The following is a 20,527-nucleotide window of genomic DNA, read 5'->3' as shown; positions in this document are numbered from 1 at the left end:
ACAATATGGTGACATTCATCATTGGAGATTTGTACCTTTACATAATATATCTTGATTCTTATTTTTTCCCCATTCCCCTGCCCTCCCTTCAACCCCTCCACCCTTTCTATTTACAAAGACTTTGTTTCCATTTTTTCATTTTCTCATATTAATTCCATTTCCTTCTTTCCTTTCCCCTACTCCTCTGACTTCCCCTTCCCCTTTGACCCTTTTCTTCCTATTTCACATTATCTATTATACATTTTAATCCTTATTTGCACTCTCAGTTTCTCACACCAGAGAAACTGTTTGGCATTTACACATGTGTGTCCTATTTATTTAACAAGCGTATCGCCTCAATGTGCATCCATTTAGCTATAAAAGTCTCTAATTTCTCATTCTTTATGGCTGAGGAGTACTGCATTTTATATTTTAAAAAATGCCTTTTCTTTATCCAGTCTCCAGTTGATGGGCAAATGGGCTGTTTTAATGGATCCTTTTCCAATAGATTCTAGAATGGGTCTTCTCCTTTCTGTGATCCTCTGGCACTATCCCTCTCAAACATCTTGTAGTATTTTCCTTGTGTCCTAATTGGTTGCCAGTAGGGTATAAACTCCTTGAAGTTCTTCTCTTTACCCCAGTACTCAGGAAAAAGTCTTCCACAGTTTCAGTCTCAGGAACACATTGTAAGAGTTAACATGAACCAGGCTACATTAGAATGAAAAAAATTTTTAAATATTTTTCAGTGGTTTGTTCATCCAAAGTTTATGAGAATCTCATACTAAATGTCCAGTGCAATTTGTGCAGGGCTCTGTCCTCAGAATATCTCAGGAAACAAGCCAAATGGAACTTCTATATCAATAACAGCTTCTGTAATTCCTGTGGCAAGGGATGGGAGTGCAGAGAACTGAACAATGGCTCTTAAATCTTCCACCAGAGGTAACCAATTTATTTCTTCTTACGTTTCATTATCCAAAGTGAGTCATGGTGATGCTTATTTTTAGAGCAGGATGGAGTTCCTACAGTGTGGCTTGAAAGATGAGCCAATGAACATCTTAATAATGGGATCACACACAGACCATGCTATATCTCACTCTGGACTTTGGTCCATTTTGTCACCTCTGCCTGGGACACTCTAACCACTTCTTTCTTTCTTCTGCATAGCTTCTTCACATTCAGATGTTTTCCCCAAAAGCTCCTCTAAAGACTTTGTCTACCCTATCCCATGATCACCATCACAACTAAATATGGCTTAAGCATCCTTTCAATATGCCCCAACAATTATTCTAATCTTGAATAATCATGGTCACTGTAGGTTCTACTTTGGCTTTTTACTTGACTCTTTCCTACTAGTCCATGTGTAGGAAACTGTAACTCAGGAGCTAAATCCAGCCTGACACTAGTTTTTGGAAATAAATTTTCTTGGTATATAGTTATGCCCATTCATTTACATATTGGCAATAGATGCTTTTATACTACAGCAGCATCTAGTAGTTGTAACAGATGGTGTCTGGACACCAAGGGGTAAAATATTTACTATCTGATCTTTTAAGGAAGAGGCTGTTAACCCCTGAGCCAAAGCATAAACCCTTTGAGAACAGTTATATTCTCAGTACCTTCTGTATCCCAGGACCTACCAGAGACTCATTCTAGGAATTCAATAAATATATTTGAATTAATAAAGAGAAAGCACAAAGTGTTTACTGGATTAAAATCATTTTCAAGAAAAGTGGACAAGCTGAGTGTGATGTCACACACCCATCTATAATCCCGGAACACTGAAGCAGGAAGATGGCAAGTTTATGCCCAACCTGGGCAAGTTAGTGACTTACTGAGACCCTATCTCAAAATTTAAAAATTTTAAAAGCTAGGTATGTAGCTCAATGTGGAGGCTCTGGGTTCAATCTCCAGTACCACAAAAATAGAAGGAAGGAAGGAAGGAAGGAAGGAAGGAAAGGAAGGAAGGAAGGAAAATTGACAGAAGAGCCAGGTGTGGAGAGAAGAATTGATAAAATTGACAGAAGAAGAGCCAGATGTGGAGCACAGGCCTATTATCCCAGCACTAGGGAGGCTGAAGAAGGAGGATTACAAATTCAAGTTAGCCTGGGCTACATAGAGAGTTCAAAGCCAGTCTGGATAGGATAACAAGACCTTATCTCTAAATAAATAAATAAGGAACAGAAAACATCAGACTTTCAAATTTTGGGAAAACCAATTCTTTCAAATTCTCTGTTCTAGGTACATAACCTGTCACTTTTTAAAAATGAGTAACCACTGGAAAGCAATATTATTATTCTAAGTATCAAGGCAACTAGAATTTTCCACAACCTCATTTGAACAAATTAAGTAACTATGACAATTACAGAATGTTTAAAAACTACAAAATTATTAAATCCACATCCATTTGCTCTATAGAATATTTCATTCTCTTTGATTACCAAATCTGACATAAATGAGGTGTGGGCCCTTTCACACTGTAATGTACAGCCTCCAGAAGTACCACAACTGGTATGGATTGCCTCCAAGCTGAGCACGGAGGCCATACCATCTGTACACTCACTCAGACCCTTCCACAAGTAAACACACGGAATCTGTGCCTGTGTGATTTCACAGCACAGAAAATAAAGAAATCTTAAAATACAGGCAAACCTGGGAAGTACAGCATCCCCACTTGTTTATAACAGCAATTTCAGCTAGTACAGATCCACAATTTATTTGCAAACAGATTAATTAATGTTTCAGCAGCTGTTTGCAGCCAGTCTGTGATCTCACTGAGCACAGATGACACTTTTTCTTCTTGTATTCCACAGGGGCAATTTCAACAACGCTCAGATTAGCTTTTTACCACACCAGCCCACATGATAAAATAAGTTGAGTCCTGAAGCAGCCAAGATGGCTTTGCAAGATCTCTGGGGCCACCAAGTCTCTAGTGAATCCCCCATGCCACCTTTCCTGGGCTTCCTTTTAATTATGGCCCCAAAATGCCAGTTTCCAAACAGATCTGCTAGATGAAAACCTGACATTTTTAAAAAATTGTTTTTTCCTTGTACTTTTTGGTCCCTCAGGGTTGGTATTCAGCAATATGTACCACTGGGTGTAATAAAAACAAATGCTTGAATACTTTTCAGCAACCTGACAGAGAATAAACAAATGGAGAACAAATGCTGAAGAGACTAGAAGTAACACACCATATAAGTGAGGTAGATTCTCCTGACAGAGCAATGCAGCTCTTCTGAGTGTATTTTTCTTCTTGAAGGAAAAAGAAACAGAAGACAAGACAAAATCCCCAAAGCCTCACTAGGCTAAATTTCCTTACTCTCCTTTGAACAGACTACACAGATTTTGTTGACTAATTGAGATCAATCCCAGTTGTAAATCGCCTAGCTATCCTACAGCTTTAATTAAGCTACCAGAGGGAGCTGTTTATCAATTAACACTTGTTACAAATTATTAGTAATTATATGGACTTTGTGTATATACTATAGCCTGCAAGACCAAAACTCCATTTCCCAGTTGTTAGGGAAGCAAATTGAATAGTTAATGGGCTATTTGGATGAAGGCACCAGTCTTCACCATAATTTCAGAATTCCTTCTTTGGCAGAGTTAGTTCCAGTACTTGCAACAGTCATCAAATAAACACTGTAAGTAATCAGTGCTTCTTTCACCAGGGCTTAGCCAGACCATATTAATTACTAGTATGGACTTCAGATCTCTATTTACTTTTGAGGAATAAACATAATAAAAATGGAAATATTAGGCAAAAGTTGATAATGTATTCAAGCATTAAAGCTACCTCTTGCAGTATGCACTATATTCTGTGATAATTTTAATTGGCCTAATTGAGATGCACAAACCTGATTAATGTTTAATTCCTTTATATTAAAAAAAGAGTCAAGTAGTTCGACATTTCTTCAATTATGTTAGATCTTCCTAGACTTCAAAGGAATGTTACATTAGACAGCTAGATATGGGGTGAGCTGATTAAAGAATAAAGACTGCTCATTATAATCTAAGAGTACAAAATTGGTTTGTGTAGCCTTTGAAAGTCAAAATTATGAGCTAAAACTTGAGCTACAGTAATTAACCCAATTTATAGTCATTTCTGATTATCTATTTGCTTATGATTAGTAATTTAAAATGATCCATGGGATTGATTTACAGATCTAAAGCCCTGTCTGGGACCCAAAATGTTTTGTCCATGATTCTTTAAAACATTGAAGAAATATAATTAGTAGTATTAGTAAATATCTATCAAGAGTAAAAAAAAAAGATCAGTATAAAAAAGATTTAATAGTCAATTTCATTATTCTAGATGCATGAAATACTAAAATTTAAGTTTAAATTGTATTTTCTGTGGCTCTTTGGAAAAGTGAAATTAATGTAAAGGTGTGACTTAAATAAGATGTTTGAAAAGTAAGTCAGACACAGAGAGTTAAATATCCCATAGTTTCTCTTATATGAGAAACCCAAAATACAAATAAAAGAGTAAAGTAAAGGAGAGATGGTAGGAAACAGAGAGGCAGACATTTTAAAGATACATTGTGTGCTTCCTGACGTGATGCACTGAGTGGGGCACAACATCCCTCTGTGGCTTCCTTGCCAAAATGTATAGTCTGGACCTAACCATGATGGAGCATGAAACAAATGCAAACCGAGGGACTTTCTGAAAAATGACTAGCCTGTACTCTTCAAAGATACCAGGGTCATAACAGACAAAGAAAAACTGAGGGACTGTCCCAGAAAGACATGACAACTTAATGTAATAATCCAGATGCATTATAGATTCTGTTTTGAACTGGAATTTTCCTTTTGCCCCAAAGGACACTAAGGGCATTCGCAAATTTTATGTTTTGGGGTGTTTTTTTTCCGTATGTTTTTTTTTTTTTGGTATCGGGGAATCGAACTTGGGTCCTTGCGCTTGTGCGGTAGGCGGCAAATCCACTGAGCCAAATCCCTGGCCCAAGGCCTTTGCAAATTTTAAGTAGATTAGATAGTAATTCACACTGTATCAATGTTATTTTCCTCTTTTTGATAATTTTACTGTAATTATGTAAGCCAGTGTCTTTACTTTTCAGAAAATATGCACTGAAATACAGGAGTAAAGTCACATGTCTGTGACTTATTCTCAAATGACTTGGAAAATTTTTTCTATATGTGGGTGTATATGTACATATCTAGAAGGAGAATGGTAAAACATACATGGTAAAAATGTCTGTGGGATCCAGATGAGGCATATCTATGAATGTACTATTTATTTGCAATTTTTCTATAAATCTGAAATTAGTTCAAAATTTTAAATAATATAAAACAAAGAAAATCTATGGTCCTAGGAAGTACACAGAGGAAGTAGCCCTAAGGTTTGTGTGCTTAGCTAGCTGTACACAAAGCTTTCAGTTAGATTTTCCAGTAACATGTGGCCTCCTACTTACCTGAAGGTCATCCCAGCTACTTGGACATAACAGCTATCTTCCTCCCTGCCCTGCCACCTGTCAAACCTGGTCTGGGGAAGGTGCTCATAAGACTTCAACCTGGCAGTGATTCTGCACCTTCTTGAAACAGTGCTTGGTTACAGGTGCCTGTAGTGCACCTTGTATTGCCAGTGTCAAATCGCAAGCTGGTAAATGGAGGTGGTACAAAACAGCAGGTGGTTGTAGAACAAAGATGTGAGAATCATGGTGCTATAGTTTATATGTAGATGGTGTCCCAAAGCCTCATTCATTCATAGGTGAGGTTTTGGGGGGGATGATTGGATCATGGGGGCATGATACTCATCAATGGATTAGTCCACTGAACTGTTTATAGCTACATGTGATGTTGGGAGACAAAGGCTGGTTGGAGGGGATGGGTCACTGGGAGTGTAATCTCTCTCCCTCCTCCCTTGATCTCTCTGTCTCTGCTTCCTGCCTTCCTTGCCATTAGCTGTTTCTCCTCTGTGATGCCCTTCTGCCAAGCTGCGCTGCCTTGCAACCAACTCATTATGGATGAAACTTCTGCAAACTGTGAGCCAAAATAGCTGGATGTGGTGGTGCATGCCTGTAATCCAAGCACTCAGTAGGCTGAGGCAAAAGGATCACTGTGAGTTCCAGGCCACCCTGGGCTATGTAGTGAGTTCAAGACCAGCCTGCATTACAAAGTAAGACCCTGTCTCAAAAAAACCCACAAAACAAAAATACTTTTCCTCCTTTAAATTGTGGGTGTTGGGTCTTGTCTTTCAACCACAAGAAAGTAACTAAGGCACATTGCTAGAAAGAAGAAGGGGAAGTCTTTGAGTTTTTCAGATGAAAACTTACTCTCCCTTACACAAAACCATTGTGTTTTAGAATGCGACCTACTACAGCAATCACAGGTTGGGGGCAGAAAACTGTCACAATTAAAACAAGAGGACAGTTGCATGGAATAGTTAAGAAAATGAACCCTTGAATATTGGAAAAGAAAGAAAGAAGAACAGAAGAAAGAAAGGAAGAAGTAGGAAGGAAGAAAGAAGGGATGGAGTAAAAATTATTTTAAACATTGAATTTTCAGTGAAACTAGTAATATCAGGTAATTAATGATGAAGTCATCTACTAAGAACAAATTATGGCAGCTAGAATAGACTTCTAGGATTAAACAGCCATTAGCCCCTCCCTTCCCCTTGTGTCTTCTTCATAGACTAAGTTCACTCAAACAAACAAAAATTTATTGAGAATAGAATAAAGACTTTGTGAGGTATTAACCTTTGATATATATTCTCCAGATTTACGTTTCATAATGTTCTTCTGCACATGAAATCTTTCCCTGAAAATGGTTACTAGACTAAGGCAAGGATGATGCTTATGAAGAAAAGCAGATAGCCCCAGAATTGTAAAAGGAAATAATGGTATGATATCCTAGGCTTCTGAAAAGACCTCAAGGAAAATGCAGCAAAACTTAGAATACCATTGCTATGTTCACAGACTTAAGGGTGAGTCAGATGGCTGCACAGAATCTAGAAGAATAAAGAAGTTCCTCAAACATAGTTTTTCATTGTTTTGCTGCTAGGCCACTGTAAAATCTTGAACAAGTTGCTTAAGCACTCTATGCTTCAATTTCTCTAGCTATGAAGTGGACAACTGTGTAAATAAGGACAAGGAGAGAAATAAAGTAGTTAGGCATCTAATACTGTCTACAATACAGGCCAGACTTATAGTAGCTTGGGTCACATAGTGAACACATACATGGCAAATGAGGGAGTTGAATCAGAGTTCACCAAGAACCTGTGAGCCTATCTGCAGGAACTTACCAACTGAAGATAGGGTTAGGGATCAAGTACATGCTGTATTGTCAACCTGACTCATTGACTCAACATTAGGCAATAACATTTATTGAATACACCAAGACCTGTCTGTGGTGGGAGATGCTAAGACCTGGGCAATGGTGAAAAAAATGGCTGTATCTATGTTCCCAGAAGCCTATAACCTAGTTGAATACAGAGACAAGCAAATCAGCAATTATAAGGCAGTGGAGTAAGAGCTAAGAGCTCAAGGATAACAAATGAGGTCCATGCTATCCAATCACAGGAGAATGTTAGGAGACTTGTTGGAGGAGGTGACATTTATAGGCTGAGATCTAAAAAGTGGAAACTTCAATTACTTCATTTCTTTAAAGTGGGCAGGGTGAGGAAAGGATGATTTCTGGGCAGAGAGGAGAGCATGAATGGAAGCTTAGTGATGAGGAGATTGAGCACTTCATCAATAAGGGAGAGAGTGGCAGGTGATCCAATGTGGAGCAAGAGACCAGAGTGGCCAGGGGCTTATAACCACTGTTGAGAAGTTTACTGTGTCTCTTGCAAGCAATGGGAAGATCTGAAAAATTTTATCAGAAGAGTAAAAGTTATTCATTCTTTTAAACAAATAATTACTGAGCATCTATTGTATGCTAAAGACTTCTAGATGCTGAAGAAAAGTAGTTAAACACAATCAGATATATATATGGGCACAATTAGTCTGGCTATTAAGTGGAGCACTATGTGTAGAAAAGCACAGACACAAGAGAAGGTGATCACTTAGCATGTATTGCTAAAATTCAGGTGAGGAATTATAGTAGTTTGAGGCCAGGGTCATGACTTTGGAGGTGAAGAAAACTCACATACTTTGAGAGTCATTGCTTCCCCTAACCAAGAGTTTTATTGCTGTAACCGACAATAGGAAAAGAAAGTTTGGTGGTAAGTAGCATTTAGCATGCTACACACTTCATCTTTGAGGAGAGCAGGCTCTTGAAAGCCTCCTAGTGAAGCCTTAAATTATTGCTTTGACATAGAGCATTTTATCAAGTACTTTACTAGATTTGTCCAAATCATTATTATACCTAGACAAATCATTATTAAAAATACATGAAATCAGAAGGAAAAACACTCTGGCAGCCTCCATCTATGTAAAAAAGTAAACATGACTCAAAAATGTCTGCTAGCTTAAACATGTTCAGCAAGGTATAGTGTGAATCCATTAACCCTTCGTTGTCCAGGGTCCAGAGCAGAACTACTTGTTAGTTTTGAACACAGTAGCCCATGACGCCGTGTGTGCTTTACCAGAGTCGGCAGGGCTGCAGGCTGTGTAGACAACCAAAGTTGACAAGGCTGAGAGACACTTCACTACATACATGTACACCAGGCATTTCCTTACAAACTGAAAACGATCCATTAGCTTTGTGGGGAGGGGGTTAATGTAACCCTGGGATGCATTTTTAAGTGGCTTTTAAGTTATCTGCATAGAGGCAATACTCAAATGGTTTTAAGTCTCTTAAATGTAACATTTTTCTTAAAGCATTTCCCCCTGTATCTTCATATACAAGTTGTTTTTATTTTCATTTGAGTACTGTTACTTTTTAATGGCTTTTTAGTTTAGAAAATTCTGATGAGCATATAAATACATCTATCTGCATGTTGGAAGTCCATCTGCCAGCACACCTGCTTAAAGTGAAATGAAAGCACATACCAGGCTCTGAATGGGTTATATCTTATCATGGTGCTCCCAGAATCCTTTGACTTCATTCTGCTTTCTAGTCTGCTTGTGACGCTGGACAGTCCTTTCTTACAGAGCTATTATATGTTCTAGGCTACGAAGGGTTAAATAATCCCAAAAAAGAGGTATGTCATACCCATACATCTTTAGAAGCTGTGATGTATGTGAAACAGCACTGTTATTCTTCCTAACACTAGTGTGTAAAATAAGGATTAGTACAGTACATCTCATTACTTTAATTCAGGGCACCCTGAGTGAAAACAAATTTTAAAAAATCCCTAACTCTGAGCTCTATCTCTGATTCCTCTTCCTCCTTCCCTTCTTCCTCCTCCTCTTCCTCTCCTCCTGTTTTGCTACATTCTCCTCAGTGGCAAACCTTTTTATAAGTCACCAGAAATACTGCTGGCAACTGTTGGTGACAACTTATTTCATTATATTCTAATGATGTAAACTACTCTCTCAGGATGATTTAGCTTGCTGCAGACAAAATGCTTGTTGCTTCTTTACTAATGTGAAACACAAATGATTGCTAAGAAACTCAAACCCAATATTCAAAATGTTAAACTAACCTAACCATCCAGCAGCATTCTATGGAGAATAAATATTGCCCAACAGAAATACATTTCATAGCCCGAATTATGGCCATATTGCATTCTATTTGTACAGTCTATTAATCCAGGTATTGTTACGAAACCTGGAGTTTGGAAAGTTGAGGGAATTTCTTGGTATAGTTCCCACCCTTCCCTAGTCAAGACTGAGTAATCAGTATAGTCTTTAGCTAGAGTTGCCTTGGCTAACTTGTGGGAGAAATGCCTGTATAAAGACTTCATCCTGTATAAAGCTTCAGTAGAGGTGGCATTAAGATAGTGGCTTCTAAGTATCTGCCAGGAACCAGGTGCTTCAGAATTTTCTAGAGTAATCATTAGGTATATGGATTTGCTAGGCCTATCTGAGACCTACCAATTGAGCACCTCTCAGTGGATGGCCCAGGAATCTGTACACTTAACAAACTCCCAGGGGAATGTGATGCGCAACCAGGTGTGTCAGCTTCTTTAGTGGTCACCTGAGTAGTGGCAGGCACATCATACAACCCAAAGAAACCAGAGTCTATGTCAGGAGCATTCACCAGAGCACCACTGTACTGGTCAACTTTCCTGTTGCTGTACAAACTACTTGACACCTTTGACTTAAAGAAAAAAGATTTATTTTTGGCTCATGGTTTCAGGGAATTTAGTCCATGGTTGGCTGGCTCCAAGGCAGAAACATCATGGCAGAAGGGTCTAGTGGAGCAATGCTGCTTAGTTCATGGTAGCTGGGAAGCATAGCAAGGGAACAGTACCAGAGAAGAAGGAGCCAAGACCAGATATAGTACCCTAAATCACATCTACATGACCCATCCAGACACACTCAGAAGTGTGCTTTACTAATCCCCTAAACAGCTCCCAAATTTACAATTAAGCTTAACCATCATAACAATGCTCACATATTCTTATTACCTCTGGCTCCAACTCTGACCCTGAACTTCTGATATACTCTCCTTTTCCTTCCATCTGTAAGACCTTGGGCAAGTAATTTGGCCCTTCTAAGCCTTATTTTCTTCAACAGAAAAATAAGGTAATATCAAAATTGACTGGGTTGTTAGAATAATTAAGTTAATAGATAAAAATACCTGAACCATATTAAGCAATCAGCAACTATTATCTATCTACAAAACTTTTCTGGCTACATTCAGTTCTCACTTTTCCTTTCTTACTGGAAAATCCTACCTTTGTCTTCCCCCTCTAAGCATAATCTACCTCCCTGTGCCTCTCCCCTAAATTTGCATCTCGAGATTCTGAACTCTAATTTTCTCACAAGCTCCAGTCCTACCCAGTGTGTACTCCTTAGAGCAACACCAGTACTATCTGACCTGTGAGGCTGGATTCTTCCTCTCAGTGACATTACAGACTCAGTGTTCTGAAATTCAAGATGAGTTTGCACAAGTTAACCAACAACAACTGCCTCTGGCTAGGGGAAAGTGAACTTCTTTAGCTGCCCCCAGGAAGCAGAAACCCCTGAGACCATCATGTTGCTTGCATAGCAGTGTACTGAGGGATACACATCATCACAACGGTGATGACGGTAATAATAACAACCACTGATAATCATCAAAACTGGGTCAAGTTATCTGTTAAAAGCTTCATCCAATAGCACTTCTGAGACAGGTACTGTGCATTCCATTTCACCTTTGAGAACACTAAGGCTTGGTGAAGTTAGGAAATTTATTCACGCTCACAAGAGTTCCAATATATTCAACCTGAGTGTAGCATTCTTTTTTCTGTTACACTATGAATCTTCCACAGAACTTGGAATCACACATTTACCAATAGAATTAAAACCAGGGAATTTGTAGCATTCCACATGGAAAACTTGCAGCCTCAAATTGTGTTAGTTCAAGTCAAATCTCTTGCCTTTGAGGGACAATGTGCTGTGAACTAAAATGAAAAGAAAGAAAACCTCTCACTTAGAAATGGATGATCACTTAAACTTGCTAAGTCCCATCTTTCTCCACCAGTAAAATAGAGAAAATATTACTACTTCTCATGGTTGTATATGAAGATTAAATTATATCATAAATGTATAAATGTCTTAAAGTGATATGCAAATATTAGCAGTCATGATTATTCATTCCACTAATACTTATTCAACACTCATTGTATTCAAGGCACTGGATGTGTAAGTGTGAGGTAGACATATTCCCTGCCTGTCAACACAAGGTTTAGAGTCTAGTAAAAAGGCAACTACAGTGCTTGTTTCAGCAGCACATATACTACAATTTGAACAACATAGAGAACATTAGCATGGCCCCTGCATGAGGATGACATACAATTCATGAAACATTTCATATTTTTGAAAAGCAAAAGACAGTTACAAAGTGGCACATTCTAAAGCAAAGGCTGTCCATTATATGATAACACAGGGGGAAAGTGCCCAGCCCTGACTTGAGGAGAGCAGGCTCACGCTTTGGAATTAACCACAGAAAGAAATGGGAGGAGATGACAAAAATGTAGAGAAGAATCAAAGATATCTCTAGGATTTGGGTTGAACAGTAGCTCTTTTCCTGGTATAAGAAATGTTGAAAATAACACGTTTGGAAGAAACAATAATAAATTCTGTTTTGAATGTGATGAGCCTAAGTGCTTGGGAATAGCCAGGGATAGCTGTCCAATAGGCAGCTGAATAGCAGGACCTGGAGCTCAAGAGATTGATTTTGCATAAAGCTGTAGATTTGGGAGTCATTACGTAGATAATGCTTGAAAGCACGAAAGGGTTATATAGAGTAAAAAGAAAAAAGTTCAGTACAGGTAGAGAAAGAGAAGGCTATAAAAGGCTTTGGATTCTATTCCTTCCTGCTTTCACACAAATCTTATTCCATCAAACACTCATGCCCTGCTCTCTCTTACTTATACCTTTAGCCTCTATTTTTCTACTTATTCTTTTCTGTGGACATATAAATATACTGCCTTTATTATAAAACAAATCGATTTTGTCTTTCCCATAATTCTTTCCATTTACAGTCCTGTTTACTTCCTCCTTTTCAGAGTTAATGTTGTAAAATAGAGGTCTATGCTTGGAATCTCCATTTCTTCATTTCTCTTTCAGTTCTCAACACTTTCCTGTCTCTCCATTGAAGCACATTTCTCAGGGTCCTTCAGAGCCTGTTTGTTGCTAAAGACAAAAGAGAGATCTTGTTTTGTTTTTTAATCTCGCCTGACTTCTTCAAGGTTGTAGAAATAGGAAATATCAATGTCCCTCTTGTTTGAAATTCATTCTTTCTTTGGCTCCCCAGCTGTCTGTCACTTTCCTAGCTTCTCATCCCCACTTTCTGCTCCTTGTTAGTCATGTTGGTGGTCTCTTCTTTCTCTGGCTCTTACTCTCTTAATACTGCTATTCTTCAGGATTCTGTCTCAGGACCCCTTTTTTTAAATTGTAAAAACAAATTCTATCTCCTTTCTCCAACCTAGTATTTTAATCCATGCCCAAGTAGTTAGCCTAGGATAGATAAAGCCCAACTCTTTCATTTTACCAAAATAGGACAAATGAATGATAGCAGCCATCAGTAATTTCTTTTTTTTTTTTGGTACCGGGGATCGAACTCCGGACCTTGCACTTTCGTGCCAGGCGCCGGAACCACTGAGCTAAATCCCCAGCCCCATCCGTAATTTCTTAGGTTTGATTGTAGGAAATTAAAGCAGTACCAATTTGGTGGTTGATATTTCCTTTGAAAAGTAATAGGCAAGGTCATCTGCTGAATATGTGGTATAAAGTGGTACAGTTTGAAAATATTAGGAAAAGGGAGAAGTTTTGAAACTACCATCACAGAGGATTGGAAATTAGAGTAAACAGAGAAATATGAAAGGATTATTGAGAAATGTTGAGGTTCCAGTTAAACTGAGAATGATAATTTTTTTCTTTTTTGGCACCTGAGATTGAACTCAGGACCTTCCGCTTGTGAGGCAGGTGCCGTAATCACTGACCTAAATCCCCGGCCCCTGAGAATGATAATTTTTAAATGTCTCAAATTGGCCTGTTATTTTCTGTAGTAGTTAAATATAAACATGGAAAGGCTACAAATGGTAGGATCCAAGGTGTAATATTTCCATATGAACTCACAGAAGGACAATAAAGGAGTGAAGAAATTAAGGGTAACAGCACAACAGTAGTCAAAGTAATGGTCCATGAAAGTCTATGCTGAGATGAGAAAAGTTTTAAAAGGAGGAATTTGAAAGGAAAAATCTCAATAAGTTTGAATAAACAGCTGTACACCCCATAGCTAAATAAACAAACTGAGGAGACCAGGGGGTTTGGTCAGAGAGTAGGATCATGGTCATTATTGTATTGGAGTTGGTTAATGTTAGAGTTGGATAATTATAAGGGTTCCAGTAGGAAGCTGAATAAAGGTGATGGTTGTTGGAAGTAAAGGTGAGCTTATAGCAAGGGAGGGGTACAAGTAAAACATCACTTCTGTGAATTCATCATCCCCCTGCCAACTCAATAAATACAGGCTTCCTCTGAGCTCTTTCCCATGAGCACTTGTATTTTTGCTCTTCACTGTGTTCTGATTATCTTAGCCTCTGTTCATCTCTACTTGACTGTGAGCTCTTCAGGGAGAGGTGTCAGATCTCATTCTTCCCACCCACCACAGTACACATGGGTCAGTGAACACACAACATTAAGTAATTACATGAATGTCTCCTAATAATTGTTACAATGTGACTTCATATTGTAAGCCTCTTTCTTTGCTTTTTGTTTTTTTTTTTTTTTGGTACTGGGGATCGAACTCTTGCGAGGTGGGTGACGGAACTACTGAGCTAAATCCCCAGCCCGTAAGCCTCTTTCTTTAATTCCTGTAATATTTCACTGTTGTTTTTGCCCATAAATAAAAATATACATTTTATTTTCTATTTATGCATAATTATCTTTGCATGATAAAATATCCTCTTTTTTCTAAGGAAATTATTTTCTCAAGTTTTAAATAGGGAATCATAATCTTTGTTTATCCTCTCAGATAATATTCCTTTATCGCTTTCCTCACATCAGAACCGCACAAAGGGTTTGACTATCATAGAAATTAAATCTTCAGATAGTCCTTCCTTGATATAGAATCATTATTTCATGCCATGAATGATTTATTAGTTGCTGCCCATATGTCAGGCTATCCTGTAACAAGGCTCAGGGGATAGAAAGTTGAACAAGACAATTTCTTCCTTCAGACAGACCTATAGACAGGTAAGGAAACAAGACAATAGCCAGGCAAAGGCTGTATCAGTCAAGGTACGTTGCAGTAACCAACAATCCCAGAAATCTCAGTGGATAAAAAGCAGAAAAGGCATGTATTTCACACAGACAAAGTCTGTTGTGTGTGTTGATGATCTCCATGGCATCATCCCTCTACTCTTGCACCTCTGTGTCAACACACACTGTCAGAATCGCCAAGGCAGATATACATCAATTCTGCTTGTAATTCATCAGCCAAATCAAACTGTCTGGCCACATCTGCATTCAGGAAGGCATGAGGGTTCTCTCCTTTTATCTGTTCAGAAGAAACAGATACAGGTAAACTGAAAATGCCCACCACAATGGCAATCCAAAAGGATGAGCATTATGGTAGGAAGTTATCAGAGAACACAGGAGAGGCTTCTCAGGTCCAAGAGAGTCAATGAAGTCTTGCTGGAGGAGAAAATATTTAATCTGAGACCCCCAAAATGAATAGAATTCAATAAATTAAATAGATGCTTAAAATTAAGAGTCCTGCTAGCACTGTAGAAGCTGTAGCCAACAACACCAGTTGAAGGTAAATATTCTGCAAACATGTACAATTATTATGTGTCAAACATAAAATAAAACTAAAGAAAAACTAAAAGGCAAAATAGTCAAAGTTGTAGGAATCAACAGCAACACATACACACACATATAGATATACACATGCAAATATATATACTTTTACATATGGGGCTGGAAATATAGCTCAGTTGTACAGTGTTTGCCTAGCATGTATGAAACCCTGGGTTCAATCCCAAGCAAGAGAGACAGAAAGAGAGAGGGAGAAAGAGAGGGAGAGAGAGAGAAGAAAGAGAGAGCATGAGAGTTAGTTGTCATTGGAGTTTTAATGCTAGTAGCCCCCCATGACCACTCTAGGAAAAAAGAAGACTCTGATGTACTGAGGAATTTCAAAGTTTTGATAGCTCCTGGGAATCCACTTACAGGGACAAAGTTACCTCTCTAGCAATTGGGTCCAAGATTGAGAAGTAACAAGTTGATTATGTATCCCCACCTATTTTTTCTAACACCACCCCCAGAGCACTCTTTCTACCACACTATTGTACCTACATTATATAGTGACTGTGAGGAACAAGCAGCTTGATGCTAACAGCATAGTTACTTAGCATATAGTAATGCCACAATTAAATCAAATATTACTCTTTGACCCACACTGAATTAAGCAATTTTCTTAAGCCTCCTATTTTCAAAATTTCTTAGTAAGAACTATCATGCCCATTGTACAGAAGAAAAGTTGTGAACAATAGTGTAATACCTGTAACTCCAAGTATGCATAGCTAGTAATGGTAGGAGCCAAGCTATAAACCTAGGACTATCTTAAACCCAGCGTAAACTGCATTTAACTAAATTACTACCAACAAAAGTAGAACTGCCAGATTCAGTTAGAATGAGGATAATACTATATGTGGCTGAAATTTTCTTCATACAAGTACATACATATTAAGCAAGTACAAACCTACTTAGCCTACCATAAAGCCTAAGCAATGCTGTATGCAGTGGTGGTGACCCTCTGGCATAGACATCAAAGAGGCACAGCTAAAGTCTTCCAGTTTAATTTTAAAGTTTCTTTTTCATACTTTTTTGACCCCTCCAAATTTTCTTAGTTGGCTGGAAGCAACACAACTCTCAGAATTACATATCTCTTGCACTCATCTTGAACACACTTGTTAGTGAAAATTAGAACTTGTTAAAGATTAATTCTTAAAGCATCCTCAAACTTTCTTTCCCAACAAAAGAAACATCAATTACAGGCTCACACATAAACTTTGCCCCCCTCTTGAATACTTGCTGCCCTTTATAAATCTTAGATTTCATCCCCTTGAGTATTCGTTCAAAGGAGAGATTTCATTGCCTCCAGGGGTTGTTAAACTGATTGCAATACTGCCTATTTAGAGCAGTTCAGTGGGAATTAAATTGGTTCAATGCTGTCAGACCTAGAATATAGCTGTCAAATAGCATTACAAGTAAAACACTCTTGATAAGAAATAATGACCAAATGTCAATCTGTTTTTCACTGCCCTTACTACAGACTTCTCCTGCCACAAAAAAACAAACAAACAAAAAACAATGTTTTACACTTTATAGTAACAGGATGTTTCTAATACTTCCGTCAAAATTCTAGCAGTGTTTTCAATGATAAAAATATATATATAGTTCTACATGGCAGACTGGGCTCAAAAACTGATAGAAGCAATTCTTTTCCTTTTATGAAGTAAGGCAATATGTTCAAGGTTGTCTTAAAAACATCATTAAATTTTCTAGTTCATTCAACTAACATTTGTTGAGCCTTCTATGAGTTTAGTATTTTGCTAAATATTAGGGTACAAACATATGGTTTCTTGTGAGCCATGTTAAAGCATCAAGATTTAATCTTCTCGGCAATTAGGAGTAAATGAAAGATTTAAGCATGAGCAGATGTTATCTTTCAAAAGATTCATTTGCCTATAATGTGGTTCCTTAACCACTGTTATTGTTTTTCATACCTCTCTGTTCTTTGTCTTTGTAGCAGTGACTACATTTCATAATCATATACAGGTTTATACCCATCTTTCTAACTCAGTCAGAAACCCACGAAGTCAGGGATCCTCTCTACTTTATTCTTTATTGTATACCCAGAACCCAGTACAGTGCCTGGTATGGATGCCATCTGGCAATTATTTGCATGAATAAATTAATGAACGAATGAATATTGATGGAGGTTTAGACTGTATTTTTAAAAAATCATTTAGAAAACTGTTGCAATTTAGAGACAGCTCATGTTGGCCTAAAACAAAGAAGTTATATTGTGGCCAAACAGGACTTGGTGATACAGTGAACCCTTGACTTATTAATTCAATTCGTTTTCAAGGGCTAGTTGCAACTCAAGTTGGTCAGTTGAAGGCTCACACTCCTCTACACAGCCTTCATAGTCTCTTCTGTATACAGGCAGATCTCAGTGTCCTTAGAGAGACACTGGCTCAGGTTTTCTCAATTAACCCCACACAGGATGTTGTAATCTTCCTTCCAGAACTCTTTAAGGGTCAAATCTGTATCTGAGACCATCTGGAAGCACAAGCAGCTGGCATTCGGGTCATAATTCAAGACTTTGTAAGTTAAAACTTAAACTTCGGTCATAGGCCAAGTTGTTTGTATGTCAGGCTGGTGGTAACTCAAGGGTCCACATATATTTAACGTGGATGATATAAAAAAGTAAAGTGTTTAGAATAACTCAGAAGTTTCTAACTTGACTAAGTGACTGCTGATACCCTCAAATAGAAAAAGGACTAATTACTGATGAAATATTATTTCTAAATTGTAGGCATAGAGAGGACACACAAAACAAAAATAATATATATTATATAGTCCTTTTAAAGATATTTACATCATTTAAAAATAATTTTTAAAGCATAAATTAGTGAATGATTTAATTAGTATTTAATTAATTTAACTCATGATCCAATATCACACTGATTATCAACAATTAATCCTCACCCTTCCCACTTTCTTCTTTTTTTCCTTAAATTCTTTTATTGGCACATTTTAGATATACAACACAATTGCATTTCTCATTGGGAACTGTACCTTTACATGATGCATCTTGGTTCTTATTTTTTCCCCATTCCTAGCCCTCCGTTCACCCCCTCCACCCTTCCCTATTTACAAAGACTTTATTTCCATTTTTTCCATTTCTTAGCATTTTTCCTTTCCCTTCTTTCCTTTCCCTGCCCCTCCCACTACCCCTATCCCTTTGGACCTTTTCTTCCTATTTTGCATTATCGATTATTCATTCTAATCATTGGTACATTTTAGGTATACAATATAATGACATTCATCGTTGGAAATCTGCACCTTTACATAATCTCTCTTGGTTCTCATTTTTCACCCTTGCCCAGACCTCCCTGAAACCCCTCCATTCCTCCCTACTTACAAAGATTTTGTTACTATTTTTCCATTTTCTCATATTAATTCCATACCCTTCTTTCCTTTCCCCTAGCACTCCCACTTCCTTCCCCTTTGCCCCTTTTCTTCCTATTTCACATTACCTATTATACATTTTAGTGCTTATTTACACTTTCAGTTTCTCACACCAGAGAAACTATTCGGTATTTATACATGTGTGTCCTATTTATTTCACTAAGAGTATTGCCTCAATGTGCATCCATTTAGCTATAAATGTCTCTAATTTCTCATTTTTTATGGCTGAGTAGTACTCTATTTTATTTTAAAAACCCCACATTTTCTTGATCCAGTCTCCAGTTGATGGGCATTTGGGCTGTTTCCAAGTTTTAGCTATCACAAACTATGCTGCTATGAACATGGGCGCACATATACCACTGTGGTATGATTCTTTTAATTCTTTGGGGAAGATCCCCAGCAGTGGAATACCTGGGTCAAATGGGACTTCCAGTCCTAGTTCTTTGAGGCATCTCCATGCTGATTTCCTCAGTGGTTGCACCAGTCTACACTCCCACCAGCAGTGGAGCAGGGTTCCTCTTTCCCCACAGCCCCGCCAGCATTTGTTATTGGTTGATTTCATGATAGCAGCCATTCTTTCTGGAGTGAGGTGGAATCTTAGCATTGTTTTCATTTGCATCTCTCGAATGACCAGTGATGTTGAACATTTTTTCATGTATTTATTTGATATTTCTACTTCTTTGTCTGAGAAATGTCTGTTCATTTCAGATGCCCATTTTTGGATTGGGTCTTTAAATTTGGGAGGTCTGATCTTTTTAAGTTCTTTATAGATTTGAGATAGTAGACCTTTGTCTGAGGAAGACCAGGTGAAGATTTTTTCCCACATTGTGGGTGGTCTCCTCTTCACACTGCTGGTGGTTTCTCTTGCTGTGCAGAAGCTTTTTAATAAGAAGAGATCCCACTTGTTGATTGTTTGTGCTAATTCACGGGCAACTGAGGTTTGGTTCATGAAATCTTTTCCTACACCGATGTCTTCAAGGGTTCTACCTAACCTCTGTTCCAACTGGTTCAGCATTTCTATTTTAATATTTAGATCTTTAATCCATTTTGATTTTAGCTTATTGTATGGTGAGAGATATAGGTCTAGTTTTAATCTTTGGCAAGGTGAAGCTCAATTTTTCCAGCACCATTTATTAAAGAGGCTATCTTTCCTCCAGTGAGGGTGTTTGGCTCCTTTGTCGAAGATAAGATGGCTGAATGAGTCTGGAGTTGTTTCTGCATCTTCTAATCTGTTCCACTGGTCCTCAGGTCTGTTTCTTTGCCAGTACCATACTGTTTTTATCACAGTAGCTTTGTAGTAGAGTTGCAGGTTGGGGATTGTGATACCCCCTGCCATGTCTCTGTTACCTAGAATTGCTTTTGCTATTCTGGGACTCTTCTTGTTCCAAATGAATATTTGGATTGTTTTCTCAAGGTCCACGAAGTATGCTGCTGGGATCTCAATTGGAATTGCATTAAATCTATATAGCAGTTTTGGAAGTATGGCCATTTTCACTATATTAATCCTTCCTACCCAGGAGCAGGGGATGTCTGTCCATTTTCTGATATCATCTTCAATCTCTCTTTGCAGAGTGCTATAGTTTTCAGAGAAGAGGTCTTTGATTTCTTTCATTAGGTTGATTCCTAGGTATTTTAGTTTTTTAAATGCTATTTTGAATGGAATTGTTTGTCCTATTTCTCTCTCAGTGAGTCTGTCATTCGTGTACAGGAAAGCTATTGATTTTTGTGTGTTGACCTTGTAACCAGCTACTTGACTGAATTTGGTTATTAAGTCTAGAAGACTTTTGGTGGAGTTCTTG

At 37.9% G+C, this 20,527-nt stretch overlaps 1 non-coding gene across 1 annotated transcript; it reads left to right on the top strand.

The window, feature by feature from the left end:
- Positions 1-11,739: 11,739 nt before the first annotated feature.
- Positions 11,740-11,845, top strand: LOC147827650 (U6 spliceosomal RNA). The gene has a single exon (XR_015452130.1). It is a non-coding gene; the product is annotated as a U6 spliceosomal RNA (small nuclear RNA).
- Positions 11,846-20,527: the final 8,682 nt, after the last annotated feature.

This window comes from Heterocephalus glaber, unplaced genomic scaffold, assembly GCF_053883595.1.
Source record: "Heterocephalus glaber isolate CG9 unplaced genomic scaffold, H.glaber_assembly_v1.0 deba00001442, whole genome shotgun sequence".
In the NCBI taxonomy this organism is placed as follows: domain Eukaryota; kingdom Metazoa; phylum Chordata; class Mammalia; order Rodentia; family Bathyergidae; genus Heterocephalus; species Heterocephalus glaber.
Note: the sequence above shows the minus strand (reverse complement) of the source record. Positions and strands in the feature narration are given on the sequence as shown.